The sequence below is a fragment of the Dioscorea cayenensis genome, chromosome 2 (genome assembly GCF_009730915.1).
Source record: "Dioscorea cayenensis subsp. rotundata cultivar TDr96_F1 chromosome 2, TDr96_F1_v2_PseudoChromosome.rev07_lg8_w22 25.fasta, whole genome shotgun sequence".
In the NCBI taxonomy this organism is placed as follows: Eukaryota; Viridiplantae; Streptophyta; class Magnoliopsida; order Dioscoreales; family Dioscoreaceae; genus Dioscorea; species Dioscorea cayenensis.
In genome coordinates this window covers 14,566,892-14,588,689 of record NC_052472.1, presented here as the reverse complement: position 1 = coordinate 14,588,689, position 21,798 = coordinate 14,566,892, and the positions used below count along the sequence as shown (strand labels likewise).

At 36.9% G+C, this 21,798-nt stretch overlaps 1 pseudogene; it reads right to left on the bottom strand.

Moving 5' to 3' along the window:
* Positions 1–3,135, bottom strand: LOC120272870 (annotated as a pseudogene).
* Between the last annotated feature and the right edge of the window lie 18,663 nt (positions 3,136–21,798).

Here is a 21,798-nt window from a genome sequence, read left to right as displayed (position 1 = left end):
CTAAACATCCATTAACAACTTCATGGTGTTGATGTTCTTGCGTAATTCTTGTTCATTGAAGAAATTCTGCAACAACTACTGAACTTTAAGCATCCTAATAAGGCCACCAACAAACACGACATCATGGACAAATGCTCTTGTCCATCTTATTACCCCCCTCCATTGGCTACATGCATTTCCTGAACAAGTCCATGCTGAATTCCTCGAAGCTTAAACAAGTGGTTTGCGCAGTAGAAAAGAGAATCCTCTTCGCACGTTGACAGGCCACCCTCAATCTCTTCAAGGTTCTAGGGTTACTACTAATGTCTGACCTTCTGAACAAAGTGGTTCATCAACCTATTGTCAAAATTCTTCCCTCCAATATGGGTGTCTCCAATAACTTTCACTTTAAAGATACCCTCTTTAATAGTGAGAAGAGAAGCATCAAAGGTGCCACCACCAAAATCAAAGATTAGCACTTTCTTTTCAGTCTCCAATACTAATTCCCTTTTTCTTTTCTTTTTTTTTTTGTTTTGAAGGCCATAATCAATAGCAGCAGCCGATAGCTCATTGATAATGACATCGAGCCCGGCAATTACACCAGCATCCTTCATGGCCCGACGTTCACAGAGGAACCAAGACAAACTTTGGCAATCTCTCCCATGACCATTGAGGAGATCTCTTTAGCAACAAATTACTTATTTTTATCACTTCGAATAAAAGCATCTTTGAAACAATTGCCAATCATCCGCTTGGTGTTGAAGATAGTGTCGATGGTGACCTTGTCCTTCGCGACATCACCAATGAATTTCTCATTATCGGCAAAGGTGACATAAGATGGTATAGCGTGATTCCCTTGTCGTTGGTGATGATCTCAACGAAATTGACAAGGTCCCCTGCAAGTGCACGGGTTTGTCGAAGTAATAATCCCAGATGAGTGGGTATCGTATCCACAGAGAGTAGGAAGTAAAGACACTTAAATTATTTCTTAACTAAGTGAAAAATGAATAGTGATTTGTGTGATAAGATGTAAAATAATAAAAGTAAAAGAAACAAGAAAGAAAACACAAGTAAAAGAAAAGGTAAGGCAATCGATATAAGTGGGGTACCCGGATATAGTTCTGCCTAGGACAATCGTTTCAATTGCAAAAACACTCTATTATGCTTTCTAACTAATGCATTAATGAGTCCTCGATATCCTTAAATACATGGTCCCAAACCTAAGGTTAACCATGCCTAACTCGATACTTGCAGAGAATTGCAATGAGATCTAGGGATTCCAAGTGATAAATCCTCTTCATATATGTAGACCTAACCCTTTGGTCGAGGTGGAAGGTCCCTAGCCACAATTAAGCCCTAAATGCTAAGATCACTTCAACGCTTCACTCCGTTGCACCCGCAACTAAGCCCCAGTGAAAGGTCCTCCCTTAGCGCATTCACTCTACTATGACCGCAAAGAGCTTAAGGAAACAGAGGTAGAATAAATCATAATGGAGTGGAAAGGGGATACTCCACTACCTCTCAACTCACCCATTCAACCCTCTCCAATCTAGCGTTGTCTAACCCTCATGGTGTGTCACTCACTCACAAGGGTTACCAACAAGAACTCTCAACCCTAGTGTCACTCTAGGGGAATATTCATACAATCAAGCATTCAAGATTAGAACTCAAATAAAACATCAATTAATTGAAAGCATAATAAAGAAGTTCAATGAAATGAATACATCCTAGGATTCACAAATATCCAAGTACCCACTAGGGGGTTTAGCTCTCCATGGAGCTAGTTACAATCACTTGAAATCTAATGTAAAAGCAAAGAATCCATAGAAAACCTCCTCAATAGTCATGGCGATGGTCTTGTGAAGAGTCCTCTACTCATCGCAAGAGTCCCTTTTGTCCAGCCTACGATACACCTTGTCGGATCGGTGCCGACAAAAGCTCTCCCAATAACCTTCTTCAAAATGGAGCGCGATGTCTGAGCCATAGAACCTCTCCAAATCCCTAGCCAATACCTATCAAAACCCTAGCCGAAGCCTTTTTTCAAGTTGGGGGAAAGATGGAGAAAAGAATGCTGAAATCGGGACTGAAATCGGTTTTAAATATGCTGGAATCGGGAATCCAAATGCCCCTATGGGTGCCCCTGTGGATTTTTCACACGGGTGTGTGGAATTTCGACACGCCCAGGTGGATTCTCTGTTCTACTGAATTTCGGCCGGCTATGAATAGTACCTGATACAATGATTTGCTATGGTACCTGCTACAGTACTGGCACCCAAAATTCTCCCGGATCCATGTTTTGATCGAGGTAACGCAAACGGGCACACATTTGCGTCGTGAATTGCTTTGCTTCTCCAATAACGGACAAGTTGGTGAAGATCTTGCTATAAATGCATAAGCTAAAATGCTTGAATGTGTACTGCCCTTGTGCCACTCCATATCATGGTGCTAACTCGAATACAAGGAGTTTGGCACACATTCTTGAACCCGACTTATGTCTTCGCGTTTGAACCTTCTCAAGATTTCCTACAAATAATGCACTTGCGACCCACATTGGCTTTTTTCTTTAATTTTCCGCTTCACACCCCTATATGTATGAAAGTAACATAAATACGCACATATTAGCATTAAAACCTGAGAAAAGTAATGCTCATCATAAGGAAAAGAACGCTTCGCATTCCTTTCACACAAGCACTTATCAGCAGTCACTCTAACAAACGTTGAGGCAAGAGTATATACACAATCTCAGGATCACTATCAATAGTTGGTCATATTCACCTTTGCCAACCATTGCTATTGCTTTTTGTCCTCCATGACAGTATGATTCTAGTGCTCATCATACCATCAGAGAAGCAGGCGCAATAGCCGATTCCCAATGATCATCTATATGTTTTTATTGTAAGACCATGCACCCACTCTAAAAGAAAATCATCAGAACATGCACTTGCAGTTGCACCCATGCACGAAGGAGCCGTTCACACATTCAGGACTCACAAAATCCAGCACAGTCGTCAGAAGGAAGACTCTGAAGATGAAGGTAGAGAAGACAAGTCTTCTGTAACGCACAACTCTGACTACATCAGTGGCGACAACAACAGCAAGTCGGTGGTGGTGAAAGCAACAACAGCGAACAACATCGAATGGCATGCTTGGCGGCATTATCTCAGCCATCCAAGCATGCCGCGGCGATAAGTAGTGGCAACGGAGATGAGCGGTGGGCGACTTTTTATATATGTATATATGAATACGGGGAGAGGAAGAGAGATATACACCTTCTCTTTCGTCTTTCTTTTTTATCTTTCTTTTTATTTTCTCTGACTTTTTTTTGAATCTCCCTTCATCTTTCCGGTCCCTCCTCTTTTAAAAAGAAACATTACATCCTATCTTTTTTTACCTAACCTCTCCGTCAAATCACAACCAACAAGACGAGATAAGGATAAACCAAATTCAAAATTCAAAAATAAAAAATATTTAATTATCTTTTAAACCAACCTTTCAATCAGATCAGATGAGGACTAAAAATTGAAATTTAAAAATTTTAAAAAAAAATTTTCAAAATTTAATTAAATTATTTTTAAAAAAATTTGCCTCGAGATATGTATTTCTCAAATTGCCTCAAGATATGTTCTCAGGGGCGATTTTGTAATTTCCATTGTTTTATTTGCCTCGAGATATGTATTTGTCAAATTGCCTCGAGATCTATTCTCAGGGGCAATTTTGTAATTTGCATTTTCTCAGATTGCCTTGAGATCTGTTCTTAGGCTATATGAAATGTAAAATCGCCTCGAGATGCATATTTGGGCTATCCTAATATTTGAAAATTCCTCGAGATATGTGTTCTCAAGGCAATCTTGTAATTTGCATTTTAGCTCGAGATATGTTCTCAAGGGTAATTTTGTAATTTGCATTTTGCCTCGAGATATGTTCTCAAGAGTAATTTTGTAATTTATATTTCGCCTCGAGATCTGTACTCTACGCTGATCTTATAATTTGAAAATTTATATCGCCTTGAGATCTATGCTGTTGGCTAATCTTCAGATTTGAATATTTTAGATCGCCTCGAGATCTATGCTCTTGGCTGATCTTATGATTTTAAATATTTTTAGATCACCTCGAGATCTATACTATAGGCTGATCTTATAATTTGGATATTTTAGATAGCCTTGAGATCTATGCTCTCGGCTGATCTTCAGATTTGAATATTTTAGATCGTCTCGAGATCTGAAATTTATTTATTTTAACCACATGTTGTCCTAATTCGATTATGATTTGACTGTATGTAATTTATTTTTTTAAAAAAATTTTATTCGATTTGAATCAGGACATGCAATTTTTTTACATAAACAATGCATATTAACTTATCTTTTGTTAAAGCTTTGTTGGACATGCACAACCTAAAGTATTTACTCACCAACAAAAGGAAGTCGGAGAATCTTTCCATAATTATGTTTATTGAGGATTGTTCAACAATTCTTCAAAATAAACTATCTTGCAAGTTGAAAGACCTAAGGAGTTTTACTATACCTTATTTCATTGGTGATGAAGTTGACAAAAAGGCACTAGCTAACTTAGGGGCTAGTATTAATTTAATGCCTTACAAAACTTTTAAGAGACTAGGGTTAGGTGAATCAAAACCAACTAGGATCACTCTTGATGAGAGCTACAACATTAATGTATTTTATATCACTTTGTACACTCATTCGGTATGTATTACAAACATATTATGGAATTTGATGCTAAATCTAGTGTGTTACACATTCTCAGGCTTAGGGCAGCACTTCAAGACAAGAGAAAGCCAAAAGAAGCATTCTAGACCTTGACTGTGAGAAGTTGAAGCTCTTTAAGCATCATTTGAATAAGGACAAAGCCAAACTAGGTGGCTTACAGGTAGCTTACGATCTACCATATGATCGTAAGTAAATTTCAAAGAATCTTGCGGACATGCTTATGCTTGTAAAGAGATTTAAAGCCAAATCTGAGGACCTTATGAGCAAGGCTTATGCCCATAAGAACCATTTAGAGGAGCTTACGACTGCAGCTAATACCCATAAGAGCGGTCGCAAGAGACAACACAGTAAAGCTTACTGTCAATCACTTACGGTGGTATGTTGGACCATAACACGAACAGAAGACCATACAGATGTGACTTACATCTATAAGTGTTCTCGTAAAGCTCACGACCATCTTCTCCTGGCCATTTCCTTAACTCCTGTCAGAAGCCCATATGTAGACTAGTATAAATAGATCTGATGAGGATCTTTAGGGTATTCTTTGCTTTTCTTTTGGGCAATTCTTAAAGGTGAAGTTAGGGAAGAAAAAAGATAATTCTTCAGTACTCAAGTGGCTATTTCAAGGGAGATTGAGATCCACATTTAAGGGGATTGGAGATCGTAGCCATTAAGTTCACCTTAGCAGCGTGTCGTGATTAGAAAGAATTGTGAGTAAGCCTTGGTATAGGGTAATTTGGAGATTTCATCTCCAATAATTCTCCCAAGAGAGTTAATGGTAATCTCCGTACTCTTTGCAATCATGTCGAGTGGATTTTAGGAGAAACCTCATCTCTACTCTATATTTAGATTAGGGGTAATCTCTCTCTTTGAGAGAGATTATCTATTTAAGAGATTGTCATTAGCTCACAGTGAGGTTCATATAGTGTTAATGTTATTTTGTGGATGTCTATATCAGCTCTGCACATATTTAGATACTCTTTACTTTGAGAAATCAGGGTTTAGTATAATTATGAAAACCTCTCAATTTAAATAAGATTACAAACCTAGACAATCTTTGTCCTATACTTCATAACCCTAGAAGGATGCTATACCTAGATATCATTTTATCTCCTGACTTCCCTCTTGCTTTTTACAGTATTTCTTGCTTTTGTTTTCTTTGTTCATGCACATATTACTTCATCATTTAGGTCTTTCTCTCGGATTTAGGGCTATTACTAGTATTCACTTTCTTTCCTGTGGACATACACTCTGCTTTATGCACACTATTATTACATGATCTGCACGTGCACTTGCGTCCCTATTAAGCTTTTAGCGCCATTGTCGGGGAAGATTAGTAATATTAGGAACACTTGAGTTTTCATTACTTTAGCCATTTATTTATCATTCCTTATTGCTTGCCAATTATTTTCAGGTCATCCTTCTAAGAATAATTCGTGCATTAATAGATCAGTTGACATTTATGAATGCAAGAATGGACGGTTTTGAGCAACATAATCACTAGAAAGAGAATGGTTGGTGTGACTCTCACTAGTGCATGGGGTCATCAAGTAATATCCCGTGTGTGACATAGGGGTTGTAATCTTACCCTTACTTCCTCTTTACTTGTTGTCTAGCCTACAAGATCGAGCCTGAGTGTTCTAAATTGCTAAAAAGGATAAAAGAGAACTAAAAGAAGATGTCTATACTGTGGTGTAACAGAGAGGAATTTCTATGGAAAAAGATGATCACGGATGCTGATCACCTTAGGGCTACTAAATCTAGAAGGGTGCTAAGATTATAAAGCAATGACAGTTTTTTGGCCAAGAGACAACCTAAAATAGGTTAACCTCGATGATCAGGATGATTAACCCCTTATCCTATACAAGTGTTGGTTTAGAATCTCTTCTAACCAACCCCTCCTATGATTGCATTATGCTTAGGAAAGTCTTTAATTAGGTTTAAACACAACACCTAGGTTCATCCCTGATGTTTGGAGGGGTACGAAATACCCGATGGTCACAGAGTATTCATACATATATCATTTTTAAACCAAGTGAGTCTAGTACAAGGGTGATGATCATGTAACCAAGTACAACCTAGAAATCAAACATAGAGTTCTCATGCAATTCGATACAATAAACTACAGAAGGCTTAAACCACAAACCAATCAAATGCATTACAGTCATCAAAGCATCAAAACAAGCAAGTTCATCCCAAGGTTCATTGGTATTCGTTGGCCTCGGGGTTTAATCATCCATACAAGCTAATACAAGGTTCAACACAAAGGAAACAACTAAAACAATCATAATTAAGACTCCCTTGATGATTTGAGGACGAATGACAGTTTGGATTGTGTGGAAAGCTTCCATAAAAACGCGGTGAAAGTACTCAAAGCGTGTTTCTTTTGGCCATCCATTTTTTTGTGATGCAATAAGGTACATCCAATGTTGTAATAAATGCCTCATAATCCCATTATGAATTGCAAAAATTTTTATGTCTAGGGCATTGACTTTATGGGGCCTTTCCCTAGTTCTTATGGTAATGAATACATCTTGGTGTCAGTAGACTATGTTTTGCGATAGGGTTGTGTAATACCCTGAATCTTTGGATACTTGTTGGAAAAATATATTCAAGGTATTATCACAGTTGCAGTAAGATTGTTCTGCAAAGTAATTCTGTTAAAAAACCCCATGTAGAAACTCATGAACCTAAGTGTAAGGGTTTATAAAAGATTTTGGATTCACAAGTAAATTAAAAATGATTTCATTTGAAATATTTCCAGAGAGCAAGGATTGAAAGATAAATTTGCAAGGACCTTTTGGAAATACTATGTCATGATTCAAGGACCATTGGTGAATTTTTCAGGAAATGTTTTGTAAGAAATTGTATTTTCAGGGACTAATAATAAATTTCGGCAGAAAACTTACGTTGAGATAAAAATCTAGTGATTGATGGTTTTCTTCTCCTTCTTCATAAGTACTACAGTACCCCAAGAGAGAAAAAAAAAGAAAAGAAAAGGAAAATGGGAGGCTTACGGCCTGTTTGGATAGCAGAAATAATGGCATAATCCGTACAATATAGCATAATTTAACACTTTCTGAGAATTATGCCATATTAGTTGTTTGGGTACTTATTTTAGAGTATAAAATTATGGCATAAAAAAATTTTTCCACTAAGAGTGGAATATTTTCTCATTGCAAAAACTCACTCTTTTGATCCAACCACCAGCAATCAATCTACCGATGGTCCGGCCAACATCCGGCAACCGGCCATCGGTCCGGCCAGCCTCTGGTGACACACCGGCTGTTCACCAGTGGTCCGGCCGACCTCTAGGGGCCGGCCACCAGTCCACCGGCAGTCCGGTCACCTACCGGATGGCCTCCGACTACCAGCCACCAGTGGTCTGGCCATCGGCCGGTGGTTAGGCCGACCTCGGGCGACCGGCCACCGGTCCACCAACGGTCCGGTCGTCGATCACCCAATCTCCGTAATGTTTTTTTTATTTTGTTAACCAAACACTCATTTTGTAAGAATAAAATATGCCATAATTTCTGTAATAATCACTTGCACATCCTACATTTTAAAATTATACTATATTTTATTATTTTGTAGCTAAACAGACCCTTAAAGAAGTTTAGGGTTGGAGATCACCGAAGAGAGTTCGCTGGAGTAGTGGCTAGGCTTGGTAAGAATTTCTTAGTGCTGTATTTTCATTTTTAGATGTATGTATGTATGTGTGGTTGATGTGCTGAAGAAGGTGATGGATTTGAAGAGGTATTAATGAGAATGATGAAATTGTTGTTGTAAGATGTTTTGTATTAAAAGTCTTGTATTTGTGATGATTCTGCTTGAAGTGGAGGATGAATTTTTTTGGGGGTACTGTAGATTACTGTAGTATTCAGGATTAGGGTTTGGTTTGGTTAATTAAGTTGATGATGATGGTGATTAAGTTGATGATGATGTTGGTTAAGTTGATGATGATGATTAAGATGGTAGTGATGATGCATGAGAATTGGAGTTGGTTGAGTTAGCCAAATTGATTTGGTTGGATCAAACCAAGTTGCAGTAAATTGGTTGAGTTGGGCTTGATCAAATCAAGTGGGATAGATATGATTTAGTTTAGTCAAGTTCATTTAATTGGATTGGAGTTGGGTTTGGATGAGAGCTGAAATGGTTGAGTATAATTAAATTAATTTGGTCTAGGTTTGATCAAATCAAGTTGAGTTTGTGGTTGGACTTGAATTGTTTGATTAAGTTAAGTTGGTTGAAGTTGATTTGGGCTTAGTTCAGATGTTGGGCTAAGGGCTTTAGGTTGAACCAATTCAAGGAGAATTGGGTTCAGTTGAACCAAGCTGGTTCAACAGATTTTGTATAAGAATTGGAATTAGTTTAAGGCTGGTTGGTTAAATTAGACTTGGTTTAGTGAAATTAAGATTAGTTCAGGTTGATTCAAGATGGTCTATCCCAAATTGAGTTGTTTTAAGTGCAATTGGGGACCGGTTTAATTATGCAAGGTCGGGTTTTAATTAATTGGGGTGAGTGTGTCCAATTAGAGAGTCAGTTATTGGTTTTTTGTATTTTCTTTTGGGTTCATTTATATCTTTAGGTTGTTATATGTATTTATTTTATTGTATTATCATGTTAGGTGTTGTTTAGGCTTGAGAGAGAGTTCCAAGTCTAGCAAGAAAGCCAAGGGAGACCGAGTGAGTTGGTAATGACTATTATTTTGAATAATTGATTAATTGCTATTATTTTGAAATAATTATTTAATCCCTAGTATTTTGGAAACAATTGTTTAATTATTTTATTTTATTATTCTTAATTACGTATAATGTTAAAGGATACTTATATTTATTTGCCGTTGATGTGCCATGATGATGGTATTGATACATCTGTTTTATATAATTATACGTATTTTTCAAATAGTGGAAATACATGTATATCTAATTTAATTATTTATTTCAAGTATTTATTTTATTGCTTACATATACTTTGATTTGGAATGATTTGTGAAACTATGTGCACATGTTAAAATATTTTACCGGCAATGTTTGTGGAATTGGTTTTCATTCCATGTATAGGAATAGTATCATGGATCTGGACTTTACTGGTATTATGGATGTATTATACTCTGGAGCTTGCACAAATTTTGATGGTGACTACGGACTTTAGTCTGACACTACAGTGTGGGTTCCATGGTTCGGCCTGATGGAAGGCGGCGTGGTTAACCCTGATTTTACCCTAGTTAAGAGGTGCACGGAGCCATTGATAGAGAGATCTTTTATGTGAGAAACCCGGGTTACCACATGAGGATCTCAATGGCCAACGTCAAGGTTATAAAGACCTTTGCGACTCCCAACCTAGTCACGATGGTGGCTAAGTCGAGGAGAGTTTTCAGGCTACGGATTTGATGACAGTTTTTATATTACCTGTTATTTTGAATTGTGATGAAGGGACAAAGCCCAGCTGTTGCTCTTAGGAGGGTAATTTCTCACAAAACTTTAAATTTTCTGAGAAAATTGCTTTGATGTTGATTTATGTTGAATTTAGGTTTCAAAAGCCCTTTAAAGTTGTATTTTTGCCAAAATTCTGGTCTTTGTGAAAGTGTGGAAGTTATCTGTGAAAATTGATCATTATATATCTATTTTACACTACATTTAATTATTTAAAATTATTGAGACACTATCGACCAACTGAATATGCTATAGTTGTAGGAGCAGGACCCTAGTAGATAACCTATTCGAGTATAGAGCTAGTCAAGGTTGATTCCAAGATTGCAGTGGGTCCCTTTTTTTTATTTGTTGGTGTTATGATCTTGTAGCGGTTATACCCGCAAATTGGAGTAATTATACTTGTTGTATTTATGTACTTGAATCTATAGTTGGTGTAAAGTTGTAAATCGAGATCTGTAAGTCTCATTTGGTTTTTGAGGGGTGTCAGTTTTCCTGGTAAAATGAATTTTTAATTGATGGGTGCCACATTTACCTAGCTAGGTAGAAGAGGTGGGTGTGATAGGTTGAGGCTCAAGCCTTGCCCTATAATGATGCTAGTGTTGTGTGTCGGTTCTTAAAAAGGTTATTCTCCCAGTTTGGGGCACCTAGAGCAATCATTAGCAATCAAGGCACACATTTTTGTAATACACAACTAGAGAGAGTTTGTCAAAAAGTATGGTGCTACCCAAATATCTAACCCTTATAAACCCCAAACCAGTAGTCAAGTGGAGGTTTCTAATAGAGAATTGAAATGAATCCTAGAGAAAACAGAGACCCTTGGTAGGAAAGATTAGTCCAAAACGTTAGATGATGCCCTTTGGGCTTACAAAACAGCCTATAAGACACCATTGGGAACCTCACCTTACCGCCTACTCTATCAAAAATCATGTCATTTACTAGTTGAGTTAGAGCACCAAGCTTATTGGGCCACTAGGTTTTTAAACTTTGATTTAGTTTTCATGTGAGAGAAAAGGAAACTTCAATCAAATGAGCTATATGAGTGGCTGCAAATGTCATATAAGAGCTCCCGTGCTTATAAAGGGCGCCCAAAGATTTATCATGACAAGTTGATTAGGCCCTAGAGCGAGTTTTGTGAGGGGGTTCTTCTACTACTTTTTAATTATTTCTTGAAACTCTTTCTAGGGAAACTTAAATCATGGTAGTCGGAACCTTATTGAGTCACTCAAATGTTTTCCCATGGAGCACTTAAGATAACACATCCAGAATATGGCACTTTTAAGGTAAATGGTTAGAGGCTAAAGCATTATTTTAATGATACTCTCGATTCAAGTGGAGAACTTTTTCATGAAAAGCCTCCCTGGCATGTGCATTTTAGGTACACCAAGCTCGTAACTTTAAACAAGAGCTTCTTGGGAGGTAACCCAAGTAAAAGTTTTTGTATTTTGTTGAATTTGAGTCTTTAGTGGTAGTTTTGTAGTTTTGTAGTTTTGTTTGAGTTAGAAATATATTGCTTGGCGTGTCTTGGACTTTTCATGTGTTGGTTGGTTGTTTGTTGACTTAGATGCTCATTTTGTGCTTTCCATGTCAAATTTGTATTTGAGATTAATTGCAGGAAACAACGGGAATTCTACTCAATTTTTAGGACTATTTATAGGTTACTTATGCCCATAAGCCTCAAATAAAAAGCTTTACCTGCTTCTTTATGCTTATTAGCTACCCCGCAAGGGGATTCCAGAGAGCCTTACGAGTACACGTACGGCCCTTAAGTCCTTATGAGCATAGTTTACAAATTCCTTACAAGTGTCTTTCACCCATAAGCTTGACTAGAAGGATTGTCTAGAGAAATTTATAGGTAAATTATACTTCCCTTATAGCCCATGACCTTCATGAAGTATAACCTTAATTCATTACCGGCATCTTATGCTCGTAAGTCAAACCATAAGCCCAAATAGAGAACTTTACAAGTGTGGGTTATGCTCGTAAGCGTGCCATAATTTGTTAGGGTTTAAGTGTCGCTTGGTGAATTTGAGTCATTTCTAAAACTGTTTTCACTATTTTGCATCTCCGACAACCGCATCTTTTTCTCCCTTACTTCTGTAGGTGGGTTGCTAATGTCTCCATTTAATCCCAAGTGGGATTGACCTTTCTCCCTTACTTTTTACCTAGTTACTTTTCACCTCCGACATTTGAGGTGAAGATAGATTTGTTGTTCATACTATTTCTTGCATATCCTTTATTTTCTAGGTGGTTTTTGGTGTATTTTTTCTTTGGGTATCATCTTTGTTATTTTATGTTCGTTGTGTGTAAAATTTTGAGTTTCTACACACAAAAGGGCTCTTTACAGTTGAGCACATGGCTTATGGTTGTAAGTGTGCTATAAATGTGAAGTTTCCTGAGGCTTACTGTCATAAGTTTGCCCATAAGAATGCCATAAAGTCCTCTAATTTAGGTAAATTGCATATTATTTTGAACTAAACCATTTCTTTACTTTGTGTAGGATGACTAAGACTAAATGAACAACTGCTGGACTACCAAAAGAGGATTGATATAAAGGGTTAACCTTTTAACAAATACCCGTAAGATCGACCAAGAAAGCATAAGAGGAAGGACTACACATGAGGACCACGACTTTGCTATCTCCCATGCTAGTTGAGATCACTTTCCCCTCTCCACATTTTTCGAAAACAGTATGATCGTTTGAAGATGAAACAATTTGGCCAGTACCACATCATGGATTGGCAAGTTCTGGAATAGTTGGGACTAGATGAGGAGATTTGGAAGATTTTTAGTACAGGGGGTTGGCTCATTTATTCAGCATTGCTGAAGACACTCATCGTGGTGTCACACTCGAGGTTTTGAGTACTATCGAGATGGATCATTTTTTGGCCAATTTTCGACAGAGAGAACTCCATCCGATTTCAATTATTTAGGAGTTAAGGGTGCCATGAGCTAATAGAGTTTGCTTTGTCTTTAGGACTCTACGACAGCAAGTTCACCACTACTCTTTATTATGGTTAATTGCTCATTGATTACCCACTATGGGGATGGCTACTGAGGTTTGGAACCACTTGCGTTCAGTAAGGAACTATGAACAGGGTTTGACCAAAGCCACATACATCGTCAGCCCTGTATTGCGATACATACACACGGTGATGGCACAGTCATTTGTTGGCAGAGCAGGCAGTTCAAGGGTTAAGGGGAGACAGGAGTTGCTTTATCTATACAGCATGACAGAGTGATGGCCACTTCATCTTGGGTTTATCCTAGCAGAGTTTCTCACACATCAGGGACAACACACCTGTCTAAGTTTTATTTTCACAAGGCCATATATCACACGTCTTATTTGAGGAATAAGACTCTTTGATCAGCTGGAGGGATAGGTCATCGAAGGTAGCATAACATCCCTCAAAATGGATATTCTCAGGTCTATTAGGATGTATGTGAGATGAGGGTCCTGGTATATACTTACTCCTTAACTCAATAGACTATCTCCAGTCCCATGAGAAGATTCAACTGAGGTATCAGATGATGAGTCCTAGAGTGACTCATCACTTCCCTCAACTATAAGCAGCCTGAGAGCACCAATTCTTCCTCCTAGATGTCATTCTGATATCTATCAGCTGTGGATTGAGATTAGACATATCTAGGAAGGTCAGTACAAGATCATGGCAATATAGGCCCGATTTGTTACCAATCTTGGCAGTACATTAGATTTGCTGAGCTAATTGGCCACCCCATCTTACTCCAGTGGTCACTCCAGCATTGACACCATCCACGGCACCACACCATCTTCTAACTGATCCTGAGCCATCGTTAGATGCTGCCGAGCATTAGTGTCTTTTTATTCTATTTTATATTTTCATTTTCACCATTTGTATTCAATATTTTGGCAAAGGTTGGCTCTGCATATTTTTTCCTTATTTTGAGACTTTTAGTGGATTTTATTTTCCTATTCATATTATTTTATTTTATTGAACTTTGATGTCGTCATATACTTCATAGGACATAGTTGCAACAACTAGATATGGCAATTTGTACCCTACCCGACGGGTATACCCGTGCCCATATCTAGTCAAAAAGAGTAAAACCCTCTTTGGGCGAGTACTGGTGTGGGTAAAGGTATTACCTGTTATTTTTTTTAGCGGATATGGGTCAGGTAAGGATAGGTTCCAATCCTACCCAAACCCTTACCCATTGAATAAGGTACGGGTAAAACACGTACCCGTACCAATACCCTCATATATATATATATATATATATGTATAATTTTTTATTAAACTAAACATTTACCCACAATTTAACCAAGATCCATTGTCGTGGTGATTAATTTGAAAATAATACCTTAAATTTTCCCTTAATCTATTATTTTGAATTTTATTTAGTTTTTATATTTATATTTGATAAAGTATAATATTATCAAAATTGAATTTTGGATTTATATTAAGAATCATAATTTAATTAAAAAAATTAAATATAGTATTGTATCTTTTAGATTTGGACTACCCTCAAGATCTAAACACTATCGGTATTGTATCTTTTTAATTTATTTACATTATTTTCCATATCGATTAAATTATGTATTTATTTCGCTTGTTTTTTTTTGTTAGAATCATTTGATACAAATGATGTAAGCATTGGCGGATTTAGTTCTTAAATATTTTTCGCATATAATTAGTAAGTGTGTAACTAATATTTTACCTTGAATTTAATGATAGTTTGATCATATCACTTAATATAATTTTTTTATGTTTTTGTAGGTACTTGCTTTCTTCAAATAGTCAATCGTATCATGGATATTCTAATGTCATATTTATTACTTTTTGTGATATGTTATGTAATTTTAAATTTATGGGCATGTGTTTAAATATTGTATTGTAATCAATTATGAATTTTTATTATTATTATTATTATTATTATTATTATTATTATTATTATTATTATTATTATTATTAGTAGTAGTAGTAGTAGTAGTAGTAGTAGTAGTAGTATTAGTAGTAATAGCAGTAGTAGTAGTAGTAGTAGTAGTAGTAGTAGTAGTAGTAGTAGTAGTAGTAGTAGTAGTAGTATTTAAATTTAATTCAATACCCTACGAGTAAAGGTAAGAGTACGATTTTTTCCCTAGATGGTATGGGTAAGGGTACGAGTATAGGATAGGGGTTACGGGTACAAGTAAGGGTTTTGACATACCCTACCCATCCTCTACCTGTTGCCATCCTTACAACACCCAACATCCTCAATTACAAAGGGGATGCTCACTTAGTCATCTCTTGACCTTGAGTGACCCCCAACTGCTAGGGCACATCAACGAACAAACTAGGCCGGTTCCAAGTAGCAATGTATCTTTCAAATTGAATCAGGGAAGTAATTGTATTTCACTCCTCTCCTATTCTTGTTTAGATTGCTTTACATACTTATTTTTTCACACATTGGGGATAATGTATAAATATGAATTAAGTGTGAGGGAGGGGTTTAAGATTTATTGTATTCTTTTACTTGCCAAGTTGTGACCAATAACAGTGTATTTGAAATGTAGTGGGAGTTTCTTAATATTAGGGTGGGCACATGCGAGTTTGTTCCATTTTGAGTTCTATTTTTTTTTTAGTTTGCACTCTATTCTTGGCTATTCATCTAATTAGAGCACACAACTTCTCTATTGTTACAACTTACATCATGTTGGACTTCATTTAGTTTAGTTCATTTTACTTCATATGGTTGAATTTAGAAAAGTTTTTACAAATTTGATAGAATTTTTTAAGAAAATAAAGAGGAAGAAAGTTAAGAAACGGAAAGAGCTACGCCTTTTAGAAGTGTGAAGATACTCTCGATAAGCGGATACTATGTATGTCCTAATGAGAGAAAGAGCTACCTCTATAGATGAGTGAAAACTGCAGTATTTTGGTAAAAGATGTGGAAAGGACTACCTCTCTTAAGTGTGAAAGCCACTAGACAAATTCACTTGGGGAAAAAGCCACCTTAGGAGTTGAGTAAAGCTACCACCTTACAAATAAGAAGTTGTTTGTAAACTTGAAATTTTTAGTGTTCTTGTATTATTGAAACCCAAACTACTCATGAAACTCCCCAATTCTTAAGCACCCGAGGTCTTGCACTCTCTCCACTTGTTTTGTAATGTTTTATTTTTGTATGAGGACAAACAAAAGCTTAAGTGTGGGAGAATTTGATGAGTGTACAACATTCATATATTTTATATCACTTTGTATACTCATTCGGAATGTATTAGAATCATATTATGGAATTCAATGCTAAATCTAGTGTGTTTCACATTCTCAGGTTTAAAGTAGCATGCCAAGATGAGAGAGAGCCAAAAGAAGCATTCTAGACCTTAACTGAAGAAGTTAGAGCTCTCTTGGCATCATTTGAATAAGAACAAGGCAAAACTCGGTGGCTTGCGGGCAGCTTACGATCTACTTTACAGTCGTAAGTAAATTCAAGAGAACCTTGGGGGTATGCTTATGCCCATAAGGGGGATTCAAAGTTAAATCAAAGGATCTTATGAGTAAAGTTTATTACCGTAAAAATGCCATAAGGACCATCCAAAGGAGTTTACAACTACATCTTATAACCGTAAGAATGGTCATAAGAGGCAATATAGCGAAGCTTATGGTTCTGTGCTTACGGTCATATGTTGGACCATAACACAAACAAAAGACCTTACGGACGTTAGTTACTACTGTAAGTATTCCCATATGGCTTATGACATCTTCTCCAGCTCTCTTATGACCACATCTTTAGGCTCGTAGTAACTCATAAGTAAACTGGTATAAATAGATCTGATGAAGATCTTTAGGGTATTCTTTGCTTTTCTTTTAGACTATTCTTAGAGGTGAAGTTAGGGAAAAAATATACGAATCTTTAGCACTCATTGGGCTATTTCAAGGGAGATTTAGATCCACATTCAAGGGGATTGGAGATCGTAGCCGTCAAGCTCACCTTGGCGGCATGTACGGAAGCTTTCTTAGGGCTTCTCTAGCGATCCTCGGTCGGCATAATTGAGAAGGGGGTTTTCATGTCTTCTACGTTTTCTTCTATTACTAATACTTTCCCTTCATTAATGGAGTGCTAATGTGTTAGATGTTTAGGCATACTTGAACTCTATGGTTTATTTCTTTTACTTTGGCTGTTGGATCTTTGATGGTTTAATTATTTTCTTAATAGTGATCACTTCTATTTGAATCTAATTGCTTGTTTAAATGCTTGGTTGCTAACGAGGTGAAAGCCCTAGCTACCATACTTGATGTGCTTTGTTACGAATAGAAATACCCACCTAGCATAGGCATGCCGTGATTAGAAGGAATTGTGAGTAAGCCTGGACATAGGGTACTTTTGAGACTTCATCTCTCTCATTTCTCTCGAGTAAGTTAATGGTAATCTTTGTGCTATTTGGAATCATGTGGAGTAGATCTTAGGAGAAATCACATCTTTTGCACTATATTCAGATTAAAGGCAATCTCTCTCTTAGTGAGAGATTATCTACTTAAGAGATTGTCATTATCTCATAGGAAGATTTCATAGATTGTTAATACAATTTTGTATATGTCTGTATCAACTTTGCACCAATTCAGTTACTCTTCACATGAGAAATCAGGGTTTAGTATAATTCTAGAAATCTCTCGGTTCAAATAACATTGCAAACTTCGGCAACCTTTTCTCGTACTTCATAACCCTAGAGGGATGCTATGCCCGGACATTATTTTCTCTCCTGACTTCCCTCCTTTTTATAATATTTCTGCTTTTGTTTTTCTTTCGTTTACACACATATTACTTCATTACTTGGGCTTGTAAACTATACCTTTGTTGGGACAAGAGTACAGTACATAAAGGTTTTTGAACCATGTTGTTCTATGTTTCAAAGTAAGGTTAGGTAAAAATATATATTAAAATTATGAAGATACACTTTAAATGTTAAAATACATACATATCAAGCATAATTTTTTAATAATATATTTTTGTTATAAATATATATCACAATGATGCCTACTATAGCAAATCACTGTAACATGCAATGTTACTGTAGCAGCATCTAGAAAACAATGTAGCAGCCGCCCATGTGGTACTGAAGCAGACGCAGGTACTGTTACTATTCCACCAACTAGGGTATTTTGACTGTCGGATCAAATCAATCCTGACCGTTCATTTAATTCTTGTAAGCCTATAAATACCCCCTCTCTCATTTGTATTTGATGAATAAGAAGAGAAGGAAAAAAGAAAGAGAAATAAAGAAGAGGTGAATTTTGAAAGGTTTTAGTAAATATTCTGTCTCTCTATTCTTATTACTCTCTTTACATTTATAATATATATATTCTTAACACGTTATTAGCACGAACTTGCTCATATGGTTTTAATTTTCCTTAGCTCATCTAATATATATCTTATATGTGGAATTTATTTTTAACACTAAAGAAGGGTGGTCCGGCAGGTAAGCATAATACTGCTAGCAAACTGACAAGGTCCCCCGCAAGTGCACGGGTTTGTCGAAGTAATAATCACAGGTGAGTGGGGTATCGTATCCACAGGAAGTAAGGAGTAAACACACTTAAATTGTTTCTTAACTAGTTGAACAATGAATAATGATTTGTGTGATAACGTGTGAAATAACAAAAGTAAAAAGCAACAAGAAAGAGAGAAAAGGTAAAGGAGAAGGTAAGGTCATCCCTTAGCCCATTCACTCTACTATGACCGCAAAGAACTCAAGAAAAGCGGAGGTAGAATAAATCACTAGCGGAGGGAAAGGGGACGCTCAGCTATCTCTCGACTCACCCTCTCAACCCTCTCCAACCCTAGCTTTGTCTAACCCTCGTGGTGTGTCACTTACTCACACGGGTTACCATCAAGAACTCTCAACCCTAGTGTCACTCTAGGCGAGTATTCATACAATCAAGCAATCAAGATTGGAACTCACAATAAACATCAATCAATTGAAAGCATAATAAAGAGATTCAATGAATCGAATATATCCTAGGGTTCACAAATACCTAAGTACCCACTAGGGGATTTAGCTCTCCATGGAGCTAGATACAATCAATGAAATCAAATGTAAAAGCATAAAATCCATAGAAACCCCCATCGATAGTCGTGGTAATGGTCTTGTGGAGAGTTCTCTATTCGTCGCAAGGGTCCCTTTGTCCGGCCTAGGATACACCTCGCCGAATCAATGCCGACAAAAGCTCTCCCAATAACCTTCTCCCAAACAGCGCGCGATGTTGGAGCCATAGAACCTCTCCAAATCCCTAGCCTATACCTCTCAAAACCCTAGCAAAAGCCCTCTTTCAAGTTGGGGAAAAGATGGAGAAAAAATGCTGAAATCGGGGCTGAAATCTGCTTTTAAAGGGCTGAAATTGGGAATCCACACGCCCCTGTGAGCGCCCCTGTGGATTTCGCACGGGTGTGTGGAATTTCCACACGCCATGTGGATTCTCTGCTTTCCTGTTTTCTCGGTCGTACGTGAGCGGTGGTGCTACAATGCTTTGCTTTGCGTTTCCACCTTTCTGATGCCTACGAAATGTTCGCGAAACCATGCTTTCATCGAGGTAATGCAAAGCGGGCACTACGTTACGTCGTGCGTCATTTTGCTTCTTTAATAATGGACATGTTGGTGGAGATCTTGTTCTATATGCACAAGTCGGAATGCTTGAATGTGACTGCCCTTGTGCCCCTCTAAATAGTTGTGCTAACTTGCATGCGAGGAGGTTGGCATACATTCCCGCATCTCAAACCCAACCTATGTCTTTACGTTTGAACCTTAGCAATATTTTCTCCAAAATTGGTGCATTACGACCCACATTGGCTTTTTCTTCTCATAATCGGCCTCACAACCCTACCTGCATGAAAGTAACATAAATACACACATATTAGCGTTAAAACCTGAGAAAAGTAATGCTCAACATAAGGAAAGAACGCTTCGCATTCTTATCACACAAACATTTATCACAAACCATACATTTTATTTATTACATAATTTCAGTCAACCATACATAGGGTTTTTTTAGAAGCATACATAAAAAACATACAGTACAAAAGCCACTAAGGCTAATATTACCAATACTTTTAAAATAAACATGAACAACAATAATATTAATATTACAATGAGTTTTTCCATAAAATCCAAATCATCTATTCTCCGCCGGCCACTCTTTTCTCCTCCGTTGGCCCCTTCGGATCTCTTCGTCGGCCGGCTTGTCCTCCATAGGCCCCTACTCTCTTTTCTCCCTTATCTTTCCTTCTTCTTCCCTTTTAACTCATAATCATTTTCAAACAAATTTTCATTCCCACTGCTGCAATAATTACAGTGTATGAGCAATATCGTAGATATGAATAGTATTGTATACATGAACAATACCATATATATAAATATTATTGTGTACATGAGCAGATCTTGTATACATAAATAGTATCATATACATGACCCAGAGTATATAGGATTTATATTTTTATTCTGTACATTCTATTCTAATTACTTGCTATATTATTATTTTGAAGAGAAAATGGCAAATATCGCAAAAAGAGAATTCGAGGCCCTTTAAATCTCATGAAGCAATTATATATCCTAGAGCCACGATATCAAGCTCCATTTGAAAGCAAGGAACCTGAGCAAAACTATTGAGGCTAATAATAATGAGCCTAATGATAATAAGGCGAAAGCCTTAATATTTATAAGGCATCATATTGATGATGATCGAAGAATGAATATTTGACCATTGAGGATCGCATGGGAATTGTGGTTATCCCTGAAAGAAAGATTTGAGCATCTCAGAATGGTCTACTTGCCCAAAGCACATAATGATTGGTTAAACCTCAGGTTTCAAGACTTTAAAAAGCGTGCAAGAATATAATTCTGAGCTATTTAAAATTGTTTCAGTGCTACGTTTCTGTGGAGAAAGATTGACGGAAGTTATGATGCTCGAGAAAACATTTACAACATTTCACCCACAAAATGTTATATTACAACAACAATATAGAGAAAAGAATTTCACAAAATTCTCTGAATTAATTTCTTGTCTCCTTGTGGCGGAGCAAAACAATGAATTGTTGATGCAGAATCATCAATCTCGACCATCTGGGTTAGCACCACTGCCAGAAATTAATTTTGGGTGAAAAAGATGGCATGGTCGCGGTACTTATTTTAAAAACCGCGGTGGACGAGGACATTATGGTGGTCGAGGACGACGCGGTTGTGATAGAGGCTGAAATAATATCGGACCACGCGATAGCAAAATTGATGTACATCAATAAAAACAACAAAACCACAAGATAGGGTTAGAGATAAAGAAGGATACCTGCTATCGTTGTGGCCTAGAAGGTCATTGGTCCAGAATTTGTAGAACCTCTAAATATTTTTCCATCTTTACCAAGAATCATTTAAAAATAAGAAAGGTAAAGATATTGAGACAAATTTTGCTGACAACCCCATACTTGACCCAATTGAGGATAATTCTATAAATAATTTAAATGTAACTAAAAATGCATATTTAGATATGTCAGATTTCCTTATAGACTAATTTGTAATCTGTCTTTATGTTTTATTAAATTATGTTTTTCTACTGTTTTGTTAGAATATGGCTAATGATGAATGCATTATTGATTGCGGGACAACACATACCATTTTGACAAGAAAAATATATTTTATATACTTATCAATGAGAAAG